The sequence below is a fragment of the Leucopleurus acutus genome (assembly GCF_964270905.1).
Source record: "Leucopleurus acutus genome assembly, chromosome: 1".
NCBI lineage: Eukaryota > Metazoa > Chordata > Mammalia > Artiodactyla > Delphinidae > Leucopleurus > Leucopleurus acutus.
In genome coordinates, this window is record NC_139142.1 from 87,688,649 (window position 1) to 87,707,183 (window position 18,535).

Sequence of the window (18,535 nt, forward strand, 5' to 3'; positions counted from 1 at the left end):
GGTGCCAACAGGCTGGTGGGTGGGTCCAGTCCTGGTGCTAACAAGCTAGAGGGAGGACTCCAAAGTGGCACTTGCTAGCACCAATGTCCTTTTGGTAGATTTCTCCAAAATGGACGCTGCCAGTGTCTGTGTCCCCAGGGTGAGCTCCAGTTCCCTCCTGCTTCTCCAGGAGGCTCTCCCAGATCAGTAGGTGGGTCTGACCCAGGCTCCTTTTAAATTACCGCTTCTGTCCTGAGACCCAGTGTGTGTGAGATTCTGTCTCTGCCTGTTAAGCGTGGACTCTCTTTCCCACAGCCCTCTGGGTCTCCAGAAAGTAAGCCCCACTGCCCTTCAAAGTCAAAACGTTTTGGCGACTCATCTTCCTGGTGTAGAACCCCTGGGCTGGGGAGCCTGATGTGGGACTCAGACCTCGTTTTCCTTGGGGAGAGCCTCTGCAATTGTAATTATTTGTGGGTCACCCGCCCCCGGGGTATGAGTCCTGGCTACACCACGTCTCTGCCCCTCCTACCCTCTCATTGTGGTTCCTTCTTTATATCTTTAGTTGTAGGAGATTATTTCTGCTAGTCTTCAGGTCTTTCTCATCAATAGTTTCTCTGTAAGTAGTTGTAATTGCGGTGTGCCCATGAGAGGGGGCTGGCTCAGGGTTTTCCTACTCTACCATCCTGGCTACTCCCTCATTTTCCTTTTAATTAAAAGAGGTTATATTTATGAACACTTTAAGACAACTTGGGAATTATGCAGTAAAAGAGAATAAATCCTTCAAATTACAAAGATTTTGCTAATATGCAAACTGCCAATCCATCTAAATTTGGCATATCCTGTCTACTTAAGTAGTAATTTTTGTTGAAGCAGTAATTTTTTAAGTAGTAATTTGTTTAAGTAGTAATTTTTCTAACAAAATTCAGTTGGAGAACCAGTGATATATTTATGCCTTTGACAAAGATAACAAGTATGGTATTGCTGTGGTTGAGAAAAGAGAATATAAATCCTGGCTATCTTATTGTTCTGGCTCATCAAAACTCAAAGAACATGTGAGGTTCTGTCATGTTCAGTGAGGTTAGGCTGTATGTAATAGGGTTACATACTGTGTTGTTATATGTTTTTATCATATAAATGGTCTGGTTGTTCCTCTTCTTCTCCATTAGGAAAATATATAGGGAATAATAAATTTTAATAGGAATCCTTATATGCAGGCAGTTTAGAATCTCTGAGCAATTTTTATGTCCAAGTACAGAGCCATTTACATAGCTTATTTGGGCTTTGTATCCACACTTGCAGTCCATATGCTGTGCTATCTGTGCTTCCCATTTGTCCAGGCATTTTAGTTCCAGGCCAGACTCTGGCAACATCACGGGTTGAAATTGTTCTAAGTCTCCTGTGGATTTTTGTTTGACCATGAGTAGGAGGCTGGCCTTTAAATCCCCATGTTGTCATGACGCCTTGAAAACCTTTACCAATATCATTTTTATTGTGACATTCATATACTGTCTGGGAGAAAATGAGCAGCGTAAGGAGGAGTGCCTGGTTTAATGACAGCGTTGTCTGTTACATGAAAGGTTTTAACTTTCCATACTGGCAGCAATCCAAGTTCTCAGTAAATTTCCAATAGAGATGCAGAGCTATAGACATGTGTTACAGTTTTTCCTCCTACAGTTAGGGCTGCCATTTTCCCATTCTGGTTTTCCTTTGGAGTATATTTTAGGATGTGATAGTCCTGTATCTTAAGTAATGTGACCATATGCTTTTGACCGTCCTTGGTCCATAAAGGCATCATGCCCAGCTTCAGTGTGATAAGGCCAACTTTAGAGAAACCTGGTTCCCAAGGATATAAAGGCCATGGTTCATCTTTCAGAGGACGCAGTTTACTTACTAATTGGGCTTTATTTTTATCAGAGATCAACTGCTTAACAAATGGGGCATTTTCTTTGCAAAGGTGCTTGTCCTAGCAAGTACAGCTCTTGCTGTGGAGACTTCTAAGCAGAAGCCAGATGTTTCTTCTCTTCCCCAAGCCCCGAGCAGCAACCAGGCTGCCTGTGCCTCAGGCCAGTACCTGGGCATTGGTTTGTGTCAGCAGCCTCCAACCAGGCATTCTGTGGCTGGGAAGGGGTCCTCCTGAGACACTTCCGGGCGCCCTACCACTCTGTTTTCAGGGCTTCCCTGCTGTGAGTCAGATATCTGGGAGCCATTCATCCAACAATCTGTGAATTAGAACTTACTCCTCTTGCTTAACGGAAACTTTCTGCCTGTTGTAACTCCCCATTTCCCTCACCCCCAACCCCTCACCACTCCACTCTTCTATTATATGAATTTGACTATTTTAGATACCTGATATCAGTGGAATCATGCAGTATTTGCCCTTCTATGACCCGCTTATTTCACTTAGCATAATGTCCTCAAGATTCATGTATCTTATTGCATATTGTAGAATTTCTTTCTTTTTTAAAGGTGGAACAGTATTCTGTTGAATGTGTATATCACATTTTATTTATCCATTTATCTGTCATTGGACATTTGTTTCCACATCTTTGCTACTGCGAATAGTGCTGCAATGAACATAGAAGTGCTAGTATCTTTGAGATCCTGATTTCAATTCTCTTAGATAAATACCCAGAAGTGGGAGTGCTGGATCATATGGTAGTTCTGTTTCGAATTTTTTGAGGAACCTTCATACCGTTTTCTATAGCAGTTGTACAATTGTGCATTCCTACCAACAGTGTGCCAGAGTTCTAACTTCTTCTAGTTTATCCAGTTGGTGTATAATTGTTCATAGTAGTCTTTTATGATCCTTTTAATTTCCATGGCATCAGTTGTATGTCTTTTCTTCCATTTATGATTTCATTTATTCGAATCTTTTCTTTTTACCTTACTCAGTCTAACTAAGTAAGGTAAAGAAGCCCGTGCACCGCAACGAAGAGTAGGCCCTGCTCACCGCAACTAGAGAAAGCCCACACACAGCAAAAAAGACCCAAAGCAGCCAAAAAAAAAAAAAAAAAAGAAAAAGTGATAACTAAGAAAATAGGGCTGTTAGTGTAGAATAGAGATAGTGTGTTCTCTAACGTCAGACAGTCAAGGCTTCCACCATTCACTACAATTTATATGATCATTGTAATAATTTATATAATCAATATGTGCTTAGACATTGGAAACCCAAAGATAAAAGAGACAGACTTACTTCTTTTCACCATGGCATGTACAATCACGTATTTACCGGGGTGACCATGGGCAAGCTGCTAACCTCTGTGAGCTTTAGTTACTCCATTTGTAAAATAAAGGCAATATTACTGTTATATTCCTTCTAGGGTTCTGGTGGAGCCTAAATGAGATTAACCATGTAACACAGTGCCTGTCGTATACTAAGTGCTCAATAAATATCAGTTTGTCTTTTCTAAAAGGTTTACTAACCATTCTTGGTAGCAACATCCAGTTGCCGATTCCTTTAATTTTTGGTACAGTTTTAACTCTGTCTAGTTTTGGATCTCTAACTTTTCTCTTATTCCTGGTTTTTTATCATGCCCATGTAGTTTTCTTCTTAGAGTCCCTTGAAGGCTGCACCATTTTTTTCTTCCTTTCAATGCTCGTGTATATTGGCATCTTTTTACTGACTTATTTACTGACACGCTTATTTAAGTGTGTATTTATCCAAGCATTTTATTTTTTCCAACTTACATTATATTCTTGCTCTTGAGTTATTCAAATACATACTTAGTTTAGAATACGTACTAGTTTCTGGAAAATTTGCCAGAATTATTCATGATATTTGGGGAAACCCTCTAGATATAGAAGGAAACCAATTTCCTCTCTGCTCTTTTTTTTTTCAGGTGCATTTGATTTTGCAGATGAGTCTGGAAGCATTAGTTGCAAAGGTATGCCTTTGCCTCTCTGGTTACATGAAAGTATAGAAATGTACAAAGAAGCTAAAGTAAGCTTGTGCTGTTCTGAGGAAGAGCTTTCATGCAATCTGCAGATACTAGGTTCCATTAGAAAGTCAGTATTCCCTCTCTACCCCACTGCTGCCAATAACTAAAGCTGCTGAAGAAGAGTGAGTTTGGGGTGTGTCTCCCCACCTTTTTTACCTTTCTTTGCTTTGAACTCTCAGTGTCCTCTGAGAGTGTTCTGTCCTTTCTTTTATTTTCTCAAGCAAATCCTTCCTTGGGCAGAATTGTCGAATGAACTCCCCTGTCAGCATTCCCTTTGCTGCCTGCTCCTCCTCCTTTACTCCTCTGTGAAGGCCTCTCCCCTCTTCTTGCCCAGCCCCCAATCCTCAGTCAGGGTTCAACCAGAGAAACAACCAGTAGGAGATACATTTCGAAATTTACTGCCTGGAATTGGCTTACATGATTGTGGTGGCTGGCAAGGCACACTGGTAGGGTAGGCCATCAGGAAGGGTAGACTGGGACTCTTGGGCATCAGCTGAAGCTGTTATCCGCAGAGGAGTTTCTTCTTCAGAGAAACCTCATTTCTGCTCTTAAAACCTTTTAACTGATTGAATCAGGCCCACCAGATTATCTTCCATAAAGAATCTTCCTTAAAGTCAACTGATTATGGATTTAATTCACATCTATAAAACACCTTCACTGTAACACCTAAATTAGTGTTTGATTAAACAACTGGGGACTATGTCTAGCCAAGTTGGCATATAGAACTGACCACCACACCTCATTTCCTTTAAAATTTGGCTTTCACATACTGGCTTAATGGGTAACTAAAATGTTAATTGATGGAACCTGAATACCTCTCGGGGATATTTTCATTTTATGAAGAAATCTTTATGAACCAAAGGAATGAAACAATAATAATAATAAAAAAAGCTAAGGTATGTGTGATTTGGGGTGGAGTAGGGATGGGAATGAAAACCACTGCCTATTCAAAAGACCAGGACTGCCCACAGGTAGAAGGAAAAACACTGCTACTCTAGAAGATTTGGGGCAAATAGTATTTAAAGAGAGATAACTCTTAGTAGATGAAATATCTAGTTACTTGGAATCATTATTGACTGTGACAATCCTGAGTTGTTTCTTATGTCCGTGTGAATCCCATTGCAAGGCCCAAGTGACTTTAAAGGAGTCCTTGCTGAAGGGGGAAAGGCCATCTTACTGAGAGAGAACTGGACCCCAGCCAGCAGAAGGCATCTAGTATTAATGCTGGCTGAGGAGGAGGGTACACTGATTCTCTCTTCTTTCCCACTCAGTAGCTATCTTGTTGCAGTCATGCCTACTTTTTTCTTTTCCCTTTTCCCCAGTCTGCTAGCATACTCCTGTGAGTGAAACGAAAGCTTTTTTTATTTTTTAATTTTTTATTTATTTTTGGCTGTATTGGGTCTTTGTTGCTGCGCACGGGCTTTCTCTAGTTGCGGCGAGCGGGAGCTACTCTTCATTGCGGTGTGCGGGCTTCTCATCATGGTGGCTTCTCTTCTTGTGGACCATGGGCTCTAGGCGCTCAGGCTTCAGTAGTTGTGGCACGTGGGCTCAGTAGTTGTGGCTCGCAGGCTCAGTAGTTGTAGCACACGGGCTTAGTTGCTCCACGGCATGTGGGATCTTCCCGGACCAGTGCTCGAACCTGTGTCCCCTGCATTGGCAGGCGGATTCTTAACCACTGTGCCACCAGGGAAGCCCGACAGTGCAAGTCTTGAGAAAGTTAACAACCTAGTGAGAGAGACAAATAAAATCTCATTAACTATAATAAAGGGTAGACTATGGTAACTGTCTGATTGGAGATATAAATAAAACCTGGTAGAAGAGATTAATTCTGGTTGCAGTATTAGGAAGGACTTCTTAAATAATGTGACATGCAACCTGGGATTTGGACAGTGAGTTGAATTCTGATAAATGGAAGAGGATAAATAGGGCATCTCATGCAGAAGGAATACTATGTGTAAAGGCAAAAAGACAAAAAATGCACACGTATATAGAAAATAACCAGCAGAAAAGGCAGAATGTCGGTGAATGCAGAGGAGGAATAGCCCAATTAGATAGGAACCAGATTATGATGGCCTGTGAATGTTATATTAAGGAATTTAGTTTTGGATGTGTTGAATTTGAGGTGGGAATGGAAGGGATGTCCAGTAGGTAGCAGGAAATTAGATTCTGAAACTCAGAAATGAGGAGCTCAGAAGTGAGGTGAGAACTGGAGATATAGATCTGGGTGTCATCCATCTCTAAGGGACGAAGTGAAATAGACAAGGAAGAAAGTGCAGAGTGAGGAGAGGGTGAGGAGGAAACATAGGCCACATCTTTTTTTTTTTTTTTTGTGGTACGCGGGCCTCTCACTGCTGTGGCCTCTCCCGTTGCGGAGCACAGGCTCCGGACGCGCAGGCTCAGCAGCCATGGCTCACAGGCCCAGCCGCTCCGCGGCATGTGGGATCCTCCTGGACCGGGACACGAACCCACGTCCCCTGCATCAGCAGGCGGACTCTCAACCACTGCGCCACCAGGGAAGCCCAGGACTTTTTAATAGCAGCAAAACTCCATCGAAGAATGAATTCTGAGCCACGACAAATAATGGTCTTGAATGAGTAGGAGTGGAACCCTGAAACTTGAGATGGGGATATCTCACCTGGGTTGATGAAGTTAAAAATCTTTAATCCTCAGATTTCCCTGGACCCTCTGGGCCTGAACAAGTAGGCCTTTTCTTCCTTTTAAAGGCCAGTGATCCTCCTGTACTTGAAGATGGTGTAGAAGCCCTTCCCTTGTAAGATAATATGCACCCACTCCCCATAGTCAACCCCCATCTCCCATCCTGGCTACCAGACTGATTAGTAGGGTCAAGTAACAATATAACCTAGCACTTCCCTTAGCTTCTAAGGGAGGAAATGGACCATATGCTAAAGGAGCTACCGGATGTAGCCAACATGTATTGGCAGGAGCTGAGTGAGTATATATGAGACTGGATTCTAAGGATGCTGGTTTAATGGGGGTGAGATAAGGTATAACATTGGATAAAGAAGAATTTATGAATATGGGAGCATCCTTCTATAACACAGGCTTTAACACCTTGGAAAATAGTGTCAACTTGCTGCAAGGATGGTTTTTGAGGAAGATTTGAGAAAGTGAAATAGAAAATTCACACTGCTTTGGAAGACAGTAAGAGATTAAAAGGCTCAGACATACGTGCATTCTAGAGTAGATATGAGTCTGAAAAACCTTGCTGCTGCCTATGTTCTGAAAAAGAATCCAGATGATATTCCGTTGGCTAAAGTGGTAAGGAATGTGCTGGTAAATGGGGCACAAGAATCACTGAGAAACTTAATGGTAACTATCTCAGTGTTAACTAGGTCAGGGCTTCCGAAGTGATAGCCATGGGGATGGTAGGATCCTAAAGTAACATAGGCCGAGTGGTAGCACCAAACCCAACAGAAGCAAAGTAGATGCAATTATAATGATAAGCAGAAAGGGTAGAGTGGCCCTTAGAGGAGTCTGACACAGAGAGCTATAGAGGTTAAGAGATCGTGTGTCTAGGGTCAAGATGAATGGACAACCAATAAAGAGTTTTGGGTATTGCCCAATCTGTAAAAATAGAAAGAAATCAAGAATGGATGATCAGGAGGCAGAGGGCCGCCACGCAAATAGAAAGTCGTGATTCCGTGCCGAGTTTCTGTATGTGAGTCAGTTTTCAGATCCAAAGCCCAAAGGGTATAGTCTGCTTCATTAGCTGTATCCTTGCCAGAGAAGATTAATATGATCTCAGGTACAGACTGTTGATGTGATGAATTCATTTTTTTCTGTCCTAGTAAGGAGAATAAGAAGCAGTTTGCACACGGACACAGCAATATACATTTATGTTCCTGTCCTAGGGCTATGTTAACCTTCCATCCTCTGATATAATATAGTACAAAGGGGCCTGGATGACCTGGAGATGCAAGATATCACATGGGAACAAACTAGTGGTTACAAATGGGGAGAGGGAAGGGGAGAGGGACAAGATTGGGATAGGGGATTAAGAGGTACAACCTACTATGTATAAAATAAATAAGCTGGGACTTCCCTGGTGGTCCAGTGGTAAACAATCTGCCTTCTAATGCAGGGGACATGGGTTCGATCCCTGGTCGGGGAACTAAGATCCCACATGCTGCAGGGCATCTAAGCCCGTGCGCCTCAACTATAGAGCCCGCGTGCCGCAAACTACAGAGCCCACATGCTCTGGAGCCTGCGTGCCACAACTAGAGAGAGAAAACCCGCACACCACAACTAGAGAGAAGCCCACACGCCACAACAAAGATCCCGCATGACGCAACTAAGACCCAACACAGCCAAAAATAAAATAAATAAATAAATAAATAAATACTAAAAAAAAGCTACAAGGATATATTGTACAGCACAGAGAATACAGCCAATATCTTATAATTTTTTTAACATCTTGATTGGAGTATAATTGCTTTACAATGGTGTGTTAGTTTCTACTTTACAACAAAATGAATCAGTTATATATATACATATGTTCCCATATCTCTTCCCTCTTGCGTCTCCCTCCCTCCTACCCTCCCTATCCCACCCCTCCAGGTGATCACAAAGCACTGAGCTGACCTCCCTGTGCTATGCGGCTGCTTCCTACTAGCTATCTACCTTAGGTTTGGTAGTGTATATATGTCTATGCCTCTCTCTCGCTTTGTCACAGCTTACCCTTCCCCCTCCCCATAATAATTTTAAATGGAGTATAATCTATAAAAAGCTTGAGTTACTATGTTGCACACCTGAAACTGATATAATATTTTAAATCAACTATACCTCAATTAATTACAAAACAGATTTTAGTTCATCACAGTGAAGAATCTCTTAACAATTATAAATCCTCAAAAGTAACAGGCCACTTAGTGAAGTAATGAGTTTTTCATCCCTAAAAGCTATTCAAAAGAGGTTGACAGTAATTAAGGATTTCTATATTGGAAATGAAAAACAGCAACAGAGTTATAGACACAGAGAACAAAAGGGTGGTTGCCAGAGGGGAGGGGGTGGGTGCAGGATAGAAATAGGTGAGGGGAACTAAGAGGTACAAACTTTTAGATCAAAATAAATGAGTCACGGTATGAGATGTATAGTGTGTGGAATATAGTCAATAACTATGTAATATCTTTGTATGATGACACATGGTAACTAGACTTATCATGATAATTTTGAAATGTATAGTAATATCAAATCACTATGTTGTGTAACAGGAACTAATACAGTATTGTTGGTCAATTATACTTCAAAAACAAAAAGCAAACTCAAAGCAAAAGAGATCAGCTTTGGGGTTACCAGAGGTGGGGGTGGGAGAAATTGGAGGAAGGGAGTCAAAAGGTACAGACTTCCAGTTATAAGATAAATAAGTACTAGGGATGTAAGTTACAATGTGATGAATATAATTAACTGCTGTATGTTATGTATGAAAGTTGTTAAGAGAGCAAATCCTAGGGGTTCTCAGAAGGAAAAAATTTTTTTTCTATTTATTTAATGTTGTATCTATGTGAGATGATGGTGTTCACTAAACTTATTGTGATAATCATTTCATGATGCACGTAAGTCAACTCATGCCATACATCTGAAATTTATACAGTGTTGTATGTCAATTATATCTCAGTAAAACTGGAAGAAAAAAACCATTGTTTAAGAGAGCCTGTTGAGGGGGTGACATGGCAAGCGCAGACGCTATTTGTTGAGAGTGGTCCTCAGTCGACAGCCAACAAAAAAATAAGGACTTCAAGTCCTACACCTGCAAGGGACTGAATTATTGAAACAACCTAAATGATCACTTCCTCCTTGAGCCTCGAGATGAGGATGCAGCCAGCTGACACTTTGATTTCAGCCTTATGAGACCCTGAGCAGAGAACCTAGACAAAATGTGCCAGACCCCTAGCCCACAGAAGCTGTGAGATAATACATCTGTGCTGTTTAAATTACTGAGTTTGTAATACGTTATGCAGCTGTAGCAAAGTAATACAGGCCTTGTAAATATTTCTCCCTCCGAGTGTTTCTCCTTTGTCAATTGGCATGATATTAAGCTTTGTCAGTAGGAGGTGCTGGAGAGACATTGCAGGAGGAGGGTTTTTTTCCTCTCTCTTCTTGATTCCCATGTGCTGCTCTCACTGGTGCTCCTGAAGTATATGCTGCTTCTACAGCTCCCGGCTCCTGCAGTGCACGCGGTTTCTGCACTATCTGCTACTGTGTGCCAGTAGCACACAGTACCTCCCTGTGGGTAGTTTCTTCTAGCATCCCCTAGAATGGCTTTGCAGTTACGAGGTGGGGCATCTCCCTGTAGCTGGCCTCCCTCAGTATCTCAGCAAGTTCTGCTGGTGTGATACCATAGCAAGCTTCTCCACCATCCAGTGAGCCATAGCTATTCTGTCTCCAGCAAGATCCGGATCTTAGTCTTGGTGAGCCGGGCGCGGATCATACTTGCTCTCTCTGAGCCCCAGAGTTGTAACTCCTCCTTATATTTGCTATTATTGTGTTCTTTAGATTTCTCTTCATTTCCTACTGGCCAGTCCTGCATTACTCCAGTGTCTATTATAGTGAATAATTCTTTATATTAAACCTTCTCCATTCACATTACTTGGTGTTTTCTCTCCTGATTGGACTGTGACTGGCATACCCGACAAAGCTGCAATCCTGGCAGGACTCCCCAGTGGGGAGCTAGGACCAGACAGGAGAGCCAGTTGCTGTTTCAGTTGTCTCCTGAGGCAGAGAGGAAGGAGGGACAAAGACCCTGATTTCTTCTTTCCTCTCTCCTTCCAATCTCTCAGTATCCCAGCCTCCAGTCTCCATCAGTACCCCCCGTTCGCCAAACCCATCTGGAAGCCAGCTGACACAGGGGCCAGAGAACATGGGCACCTGCAATACAGAGCAGAACAGGGAAAGGTGAGGAGTGGGTCTGAGGGCCACCAGGGCTGGAAAAGTCCTGCATAGTCACTGACATTAAGGAATTAGTTGTACTAGGTTAATGATGAAATATAGAGGGATTATATTTATCTCTAAGTAAATTAAATGAGTGTATTTTTCTCCTGGAAACACATAATAAAGACTTTTATGAAATCTTAAAAGGAAAAATGACATTTTGAAATCTTTAGCTGTTAATAAAAATTAATGCTTTTAAATGTGCTCTTTCATTAGTAAATTAAGTGAGCAGTTTAGAAAAATTACTTTGGATGAAGATAAGTAAATAATTAATTGTAAAGACAGCACTTTCATAAGGTAATTCAAAAGATGTTGACAAGAAATTTACAGGAAGCCCAAAGACTAGAGCAATAATTTAAAAAATAAGTTGATCCACTGGAATTTTTAAATTGAAAAAGGAATTGGAGACTCTGAACTTTCTGTATTATTGCCCTCACATTACAAGAAATTGAATTTTTATATATCATTTCACCATCTGGTCTGAAGGATCTTTGGAAATTATTCTTGTTTAGCAACAGAAATACTTTGAAGATCTTGAACATTTATAGTAACAAATAAGGATTATTTTGGAAAGCTAATGTATGTACTACTTTTAGCAATTTTGAATTAAGCAAGATTAATATATCCTAGCTAATTTAAATAAATCTATCCTAAAAAGAAAGCTGAGCACTGGAATAATTTATGCTGCCTATAGTCGCTGATAATCCCACTTTCTGCATCACATAGAAAGAGAATAAAGCAGTAATGGTTGGTGGCCACTTTGATATCTACACACTAAGATAATAAATGAATTTTGTGAAAACCCCAAAGTGGAAGAATCATTGTCTTTTGAACCAATATAAGCATATTAAAAGAGAATTTTAAGATGTAAAGTTCTTCAATGAATAAAATTTTCACCACTAGTTTTACTAATAGTCCAGAAGCAATGATGATATTTAAAATAATTACCACTCAATATTATGAATATTCCTTTACTCATGAATAACATCATGAGTCAGACATCATAATGCTAAAAAGAAGAAGAAAATAAGACACCTCGTTCCCCGCCCCACCCCCCCACCCCCCCGCCATAGAAGCAGAATATTGACAGTGGTATTGATGGTAAAGAAAGCCGTGGGTGTTGGTAGTGATCTCTATACTTCAAGACTCAATCATCTCACTCGGCAAGTCTGGAACTTCAGTTGCCAGCTTAGCCAGTGGAGATTTACCCCTAAAAAGCTACCTTATTGTATAACATCGACCTGTACAAAAGAAGTGAGTTTGTAATAAAACGTAATTGCCGAACCCTCTGATACTCACTTAATTCATTTAGTCTCTCTTATCTCACCATGGAAGTCTACTTAAGAAGCTAAATAACAGTTGAAGGGTTCCTTCAGAAACCTAAAACCTATTTAAGAAACCAAATTAAGGTTGGTGAATATATGTAACTGATAAAGTTAATTTGTATATGGGGACCCACAAAATGGAAGCCACCGCAGTGGCCTGGCCCATGTCACATAACAAAACCTAAGTCAGCCTACACTTACAGAAACACCTGTCGAGGAATCCTAATGCTCGCGATCCTCCAACTCAGCCTTAGCTAGCTTACCTTACCCTAGAAAATAGGACCTGCTGGCCTTACAAGGAAGTCCCAACTTTCTAGCCAATCATGCCCTGTTTCCACATTGCCTCTTCTTTATTTTTTTTATTTGTAAATTTTTTTGTTTTGAAGTATAGTTGATTTACAACATTGTATTAGTTTCAGGTGTACAGCAAAGTGATTTGGCTTTTTATATATATATATATATATATATATATTCTTTTTTTTGATTCTTTTCTATTATAGTTTATTACAAGAGATTAAATATAGTTCCCTGTACTATACAGTAAATCCTTGTTTATCTGTTTTATAGATGGTATTGTACATCTGTTAATCCCATACTCCCAGTTTATCCCTCCTCCCCCTTCCCCTTGGGTAACCATAAGTTTGTTTCCTATGTCTGTGAGTCTATTTCTGTTTTGTAAATAATTTCATTTGTACTGTTTTTTAGATTTCACATATAAGTGATATCGTATAATATTTGTCTTTCTCTGTCTGACTTGCTTCACTCAGTATGACAGTCTCTAGGTCCATCCATGTTGCTGCAGATGGCATTATTTCATTCTTTTTTATGGTTGAGTAATATTCCATTGTATATATGTACCACATCTTCTTTATCCATTCCTCTGTAGATGGACACTTAGGTTGCCTCCATGTCTTGTCTAATGTAAGTAGGGCCACTATGAACATTGGGGTGCATGTATCTTTTTTTAAAAAAATTTTATTGGAGTATAGTTGATTTACAATGTTGTATTAGTTTCAGGTGTGCAGCAAAGTGAATCAATTATACATATACATATATCCACTCTTTTTTAGATTCTTTTCCCATATAGGCTATTACAGAGTATTGAGTAGATTTCCCTGTGCTATACAGTAGGTCCTTATTAGTTATCTATTTTATATATAGTAGTGTGTTTATGTCAATTGCAATTGCAAATTAAGCCCTCGTTGGTCACATCGTTTGCAAATATTTTCTCCCATTTTGTGGGTTGTCGTTTTGTTTATGGTTTCCTTTGCTGTGCAACATTGCCTCTTCTAATGTTCTATAAAACTCACTCTTGCTCTAAATCCCTCTGTACAAAAGGCTCTGACTCCCTCAATCCATGGATTGTTTTTCTTTAAATAAAAGACATCAAACTCATTACTGAATTGTTCTAGTTTTGTCATTTGACATAAACGAGGCACTAATAACAGAAATAATACTGTTTCTTCTGGCATGTAATACGTACTCAGGGACCACTATTATTTGTAATAGTGCTTCACAGCTTACAGATCCTTTTCATATGTCTTACTGAGTGTTTAATTCTCACAAGAAATATGTCAAGTAATGGGTCTGGTATTATCTCCCTGTCTCTTTTACTTATGGGGAAGAAAACAGAGAGATTAAGTGACTTGACTAAAATCTCATAACTGATATAGTTGATATCTATTGCTTTGGCTGGGCCAAATTCCTTTCTCAGTTTGGTAACATGACTCTGATTTTCCTTTAAGGAACTACACCTGTGCCTTTCTGTAACTCCTAGCAGGACTGTCAATCAAGGGGCTTTGCCTCTTTCTGTTACATATGACCCACACTAGCCCATCAGATCTCTCTATATCCCCCTGGATGCAGAGACTGCTCCTTGGTATTTACCTGAAGGCATTGAAAACATGTATGCACAAAAACCTGCACCTGGATGTGTACGGCAGCTTTAGTCATAATTGCCAAAACTTGGAAGCAGCAATGATGTTCTTCAGTAGTGAAAAAATAAATAAACTGTGGTACATCCAGACAATGGATTATTACTCTATGCCAAAAACAAAATGAGCCATCCATCCACGAAAAGACATGGAGGAACCTTAAATGCATATTGCTAAGTGAAAGCAATCTGAAAAGGCTACATACTATATGATTCCAAATACATGACATTCTGGAAAAGGCAAAACTATAGAGTAAAAAGATCAGTGATTGCCTGGGATTAGAGCAGAGGGAGAGATGAATGGGCAGTGCACAGAGGATTTTTAGGGCAGTGAGTCTACTCTGCATGATACTATGATGGTGGATACATGTCATTATACTCGTCCAGTTTCATAGAATATACAACATGAAGAGTGAACCCTAATGTAAACTATCAATTTTGGGGGATAATGATGTATTAATGTAGGTTTATCAGTTGTAACAAATGTAGCACTCTGGTGGGGGACGACCTGATAATGCATGACAGTACAAGGTGTCTTTGTACCTTCCTCTTAATTTTGCTGTGAACCTAAAACTGCTCTTAAAAAAAGTCTCTCTCTATATATGTATATGTATAGCTGATTCACTTTGTTACAAATCAGAAACTAACACACCTAAAAAAGAAAAAAAAAGTCTATTTTAAAATGTCAAAAGCTGTTGCTTTTGACCACTGCATATATTTTACAAACTTTTTGGTGGCAAGGGTAGGAGAATGTGTTGGTGAAATAATCCATGGAAGGATATGTTTTTTAGATAATGCAAGAAAGGAATGATGGAAATGTAGTAGAGTTGCATAGGGTGGAAGAATTTTAGTACTTTGCTAATGTGAAAGAATATTTCTCATGTAAATGTAAGAAAAGTGGTTAAAACTGCTGAGACACATTTTTGGGTTGGTTAACCACAGACAAATGGTAAACTGTTTTTTTTTAATACCCCAACTTCTTTCGTTTTCTACCTTCAGTTCCCTTCTTTCCTTTTTATTCTTTTGCAAGCACATCACCCTATATGAATGTTTTCAAATTTTCAACACTTTAATCCACTAGAAGGATAAGGTCATGGGCTGTAACATCTTTCTCCTGTATATTTTCCCCTTTTCCATCCCTTTTCTCTGCAGCCCCTGGTCCCTGCATCTTTCTTGCTCAAATCTTTTTCTCTCCCTACCCCCATTCTTTCTTTTATTTTTGGAAAAGGATGGAGAGAGATGAGGGGAAGGGACAAGCAAATCCTGTGAGAGAATTAGGTCAAACTGGGATAGATTTTTTAAATCAAATCTTAGCACATTCTAAATATAGGACACCTGATCAACAGAAGGAATAGAAAATATTCATGTATTAACATGTTTATTTCTTTACTTGAATCTGCTACCTACCGACTCCCCTTTTGTTAGCAAAAATAATGTAGGAAAATTTAAGGAAAACAGAAAAAACTGAAAAATGGATAAAAGGGTTTGTGTATTTATTGCATAAGATCTGCTCTCCCTCTTTTGGATTTTAAGTTTCTTGAAATCCAATGGACTTAGTTTCCTTTTGCTATGAATATATACAGCATTTAGCTCTTTCTGACTATCATTTCTTTGGACTAACTTCTCCAGAGCTATATGACTACATTTTGTGTTATCTTTTGTCATTGTAAGTTCTTTTGCTCTAAAAGATTATACAACAGTTTTCTCCAGTAGGTTCTTTTACTAACCATTTAATCTATGTTATTCTTGTCTTCCCCAAAAGACAGCACCTCGAGGTCCTTGAGTCTGAAGTATACTTTTGCTACTTATGGTGTCTTTGTTTTTCCTGTTGGAAGCCTTTACTAGTTTTTGTCTGCATATTACATTGACCTGTCCTTCAAGGTACAGCTAATTTCCTCTATTAGGTTTTTAAAATTTCTCTAGTTACTTCCCAATCATGCACTACACAACTGCACACCTGTGGCTGGTTGAATAATGCCCCCTGCAAAGGTGTCCACTTTCAATTCCCCAGAATCTGTGAATGTTACCTTACATGGCAAAAGGAACTTTGCTGAGGTGGTTAAATTAAGGACTATGAGATGGGGCGATTATCCTGGGTTATGCTGGTGAGCTCAGTGTTATCACAAGGGTCCTATGAGAAAGAGGCCAGGATAGGAGAGGAGATGATGCAACAATGGTAGTAGAGGGAGAAAAGGCAATGTGATGTGAGGCCGTGAGCCAAGTAATGCGGCTGCTCTTTAGAAGCTAAACAAGGCAAGGCGGAGGATTCTTCCTCAGAGCCTCCAGAAGTAACTAGCCCTGCCGACACCTTGATTTTAGCCCACAGAGACTGATTTTGGACATTTGACCTCCAGAACTGTAAGGTAAGAAATTTGTGTAGTGTTAAGCAAGTCTTTGGTCATGTGTTACAGCAGCAATAGGAAACCAATATGACATCATTACGTATTTTATATTCTTCTAGGTCTGTTCCACATAATTTAGTACTTTACTGTCAAACTCTCTAATTCTACTATGTGTAATTGGTAGAATATAAATTCCTGGTGGACAGGAACAAGCATTTTTACCCTTGTTTTTTTTTTAAACACCCTACAGTGCCTAGTCCCGTCTTAGGTACTCAGCTATTTGAAGTGGGTTATAACTTTGGTGCATAAAAGAGAATGGCGACTACCAATGGGGAAATGAAAGGCATTTCAAAAGAAATATATAACTCAACAAACTGTGTTTACTTCCTTGGCATCAAATTCCAACCTTTTGATTTTGAGCTTTGTGTCACATGCAGTGCTAGGTGCACAGTATTTGATTAATGGAGGCTGGAATACAGAGTGCCCTCAACAAGCACTTGATGCACTGAGCTGAAATCTGTGGGGGTAAAGAAGGAAAAGGAGAAAGAGAAAAGCAATGTGGGTCTGGCAGAAAGTCCTCCTTGTCTATTTGGCCGATTCATTTTTGTCACATTAAGTAAAGTTAAAATGCTTTACAAGAACATTCATTCTTTTAAGTGTTCTTTTTTGCTTAACATTTTAATGTTCAATTAATTTCATCCATTAAATTTAAATAACCAGTATCTAAAAGTCCAAGTAATATGCTTAATACTGTGCTAAGAGATAAAGAGGTTACAGACCACCTGTAGAACAAGGGTCTATTCCAGAAGGTCTTAGTATCTAGTTAGGAGATAATACTAACAATCAGCTAAGGTTACCAGGCATTTATCAGGTGCCATCTTGTGTGATTCAGACTTTGGAGATTATAGATATTTGGAATTTGGGGCTCGAAAACCAATACCTCATTCAGCAAATACTCATTGAGAACCTATTATGGTTTTCTGTGAATAAGAATTTCTGTTTGGAATTTGCAATTTGATAGAGGAAGAGAAGTAATGAATACAAGAATGGATTAAGTGCTAAACAGCAGGAGGATGCTTTGTAGTTGGGAAAAGGTTATTACTTTCTGAGAGTTGAAAGGGGAGGCAGGACTGTGAATGATTTCAAAGTTAAGGTATTATTTAGGCCGAGCCTTGACAGATGAGTAGGACTTTGAAAAGAATAAAATATTCCAGGCATGAAAGGGCATAGTTCTCAAAGGATGTTTGAAGGGTAGTACATTATTTTCCTATTTAAGTAGTAACAAATAACCACAGACTTAAAGCAATACAAATTTGTATGTTATCTTCGAGTTCAGTAGGTCAGAAGTTCAATACAGCTCTCACTGGGATAAAATTGAGGTGTTGGCAGGGCTGAGTTCCATTCTAGAGGCTCTAGTGGTGAATCCATTTCCTTGTGTTTTCTAGCTTCTAGAGGTCACTGGTAACCCTCTTCCTCTATTTTCGAAGCCAGCAATGTTGCATTGCTCTAGTCATTCTTCATAGTCACATCTCCCTCCTGACTCTTCTTGTGCCGCCCTTTCCCAGTTTGAAGGCCCTTGTGATTATGTTAGTCCCACTCAGTAACTCCGGGTAATCTATTTTACAGTCATGGGCCTAGCAACCTTAATTACACTTTTGCAGTGAAACAGCCTATTCACAGGTTCTGGGGGTGAAGTCTGTGGACATCTTTGGTGGGGGCATTATTCTGCTTACCACAGGTAGTGAGGAGCAGCTAATCTTGAGAGGAAAGAAGGCCAAAAGAGGAAGGGGTACAAGTGCACTGATAAGGGCAATGGGGAGCAGGTGCAAGTTTTTGAGGTTAAATTCTCATTTTTTTTGAAAACAGCTTTGCCTGCAACATAGAAAAAATCGTTTGGACAGGCAATTTTGGGGTGCAACATTAGGAGGCCACTATTACAGTCTAAGAGGGTATAAGGTAAGGAGGGCATACAATCAACAAGAGGAGAGACGAATCCTGGCAGACCCCCAATTAGCAAAGCTGAAGAGACCTAAACACTGAATTTTTTATGGGTCCAAATCTCAGGGAAAG

At 39.8% G+C, this 18,535-nt stretch overlaps 1 pseudogene across 1 annotated transcript; it reads right to left on the reverse strand.

Moving 5' to 3' along the window:
• Positions 1 to 1,170: 1,170 nt before the first annotated feature.
• LOC309968877 (large ribosomal subunit protein uL3m-like) lies at positions 1,171 to 2,702 on the reverse strand (annotated as a pseudogene). Its single transcript has 2 exons — positions 2,672 to 2,702; positions 1,171 to 2,031 (listed from the first exon to the last, which is right to left on the reverse strand). The product of its transcript is annotated as a large ribosomal subunit protein uL3m-like (transcript).
• Positions 2,703 to 18,535: the final 15,833 nt, after the last annotated feature.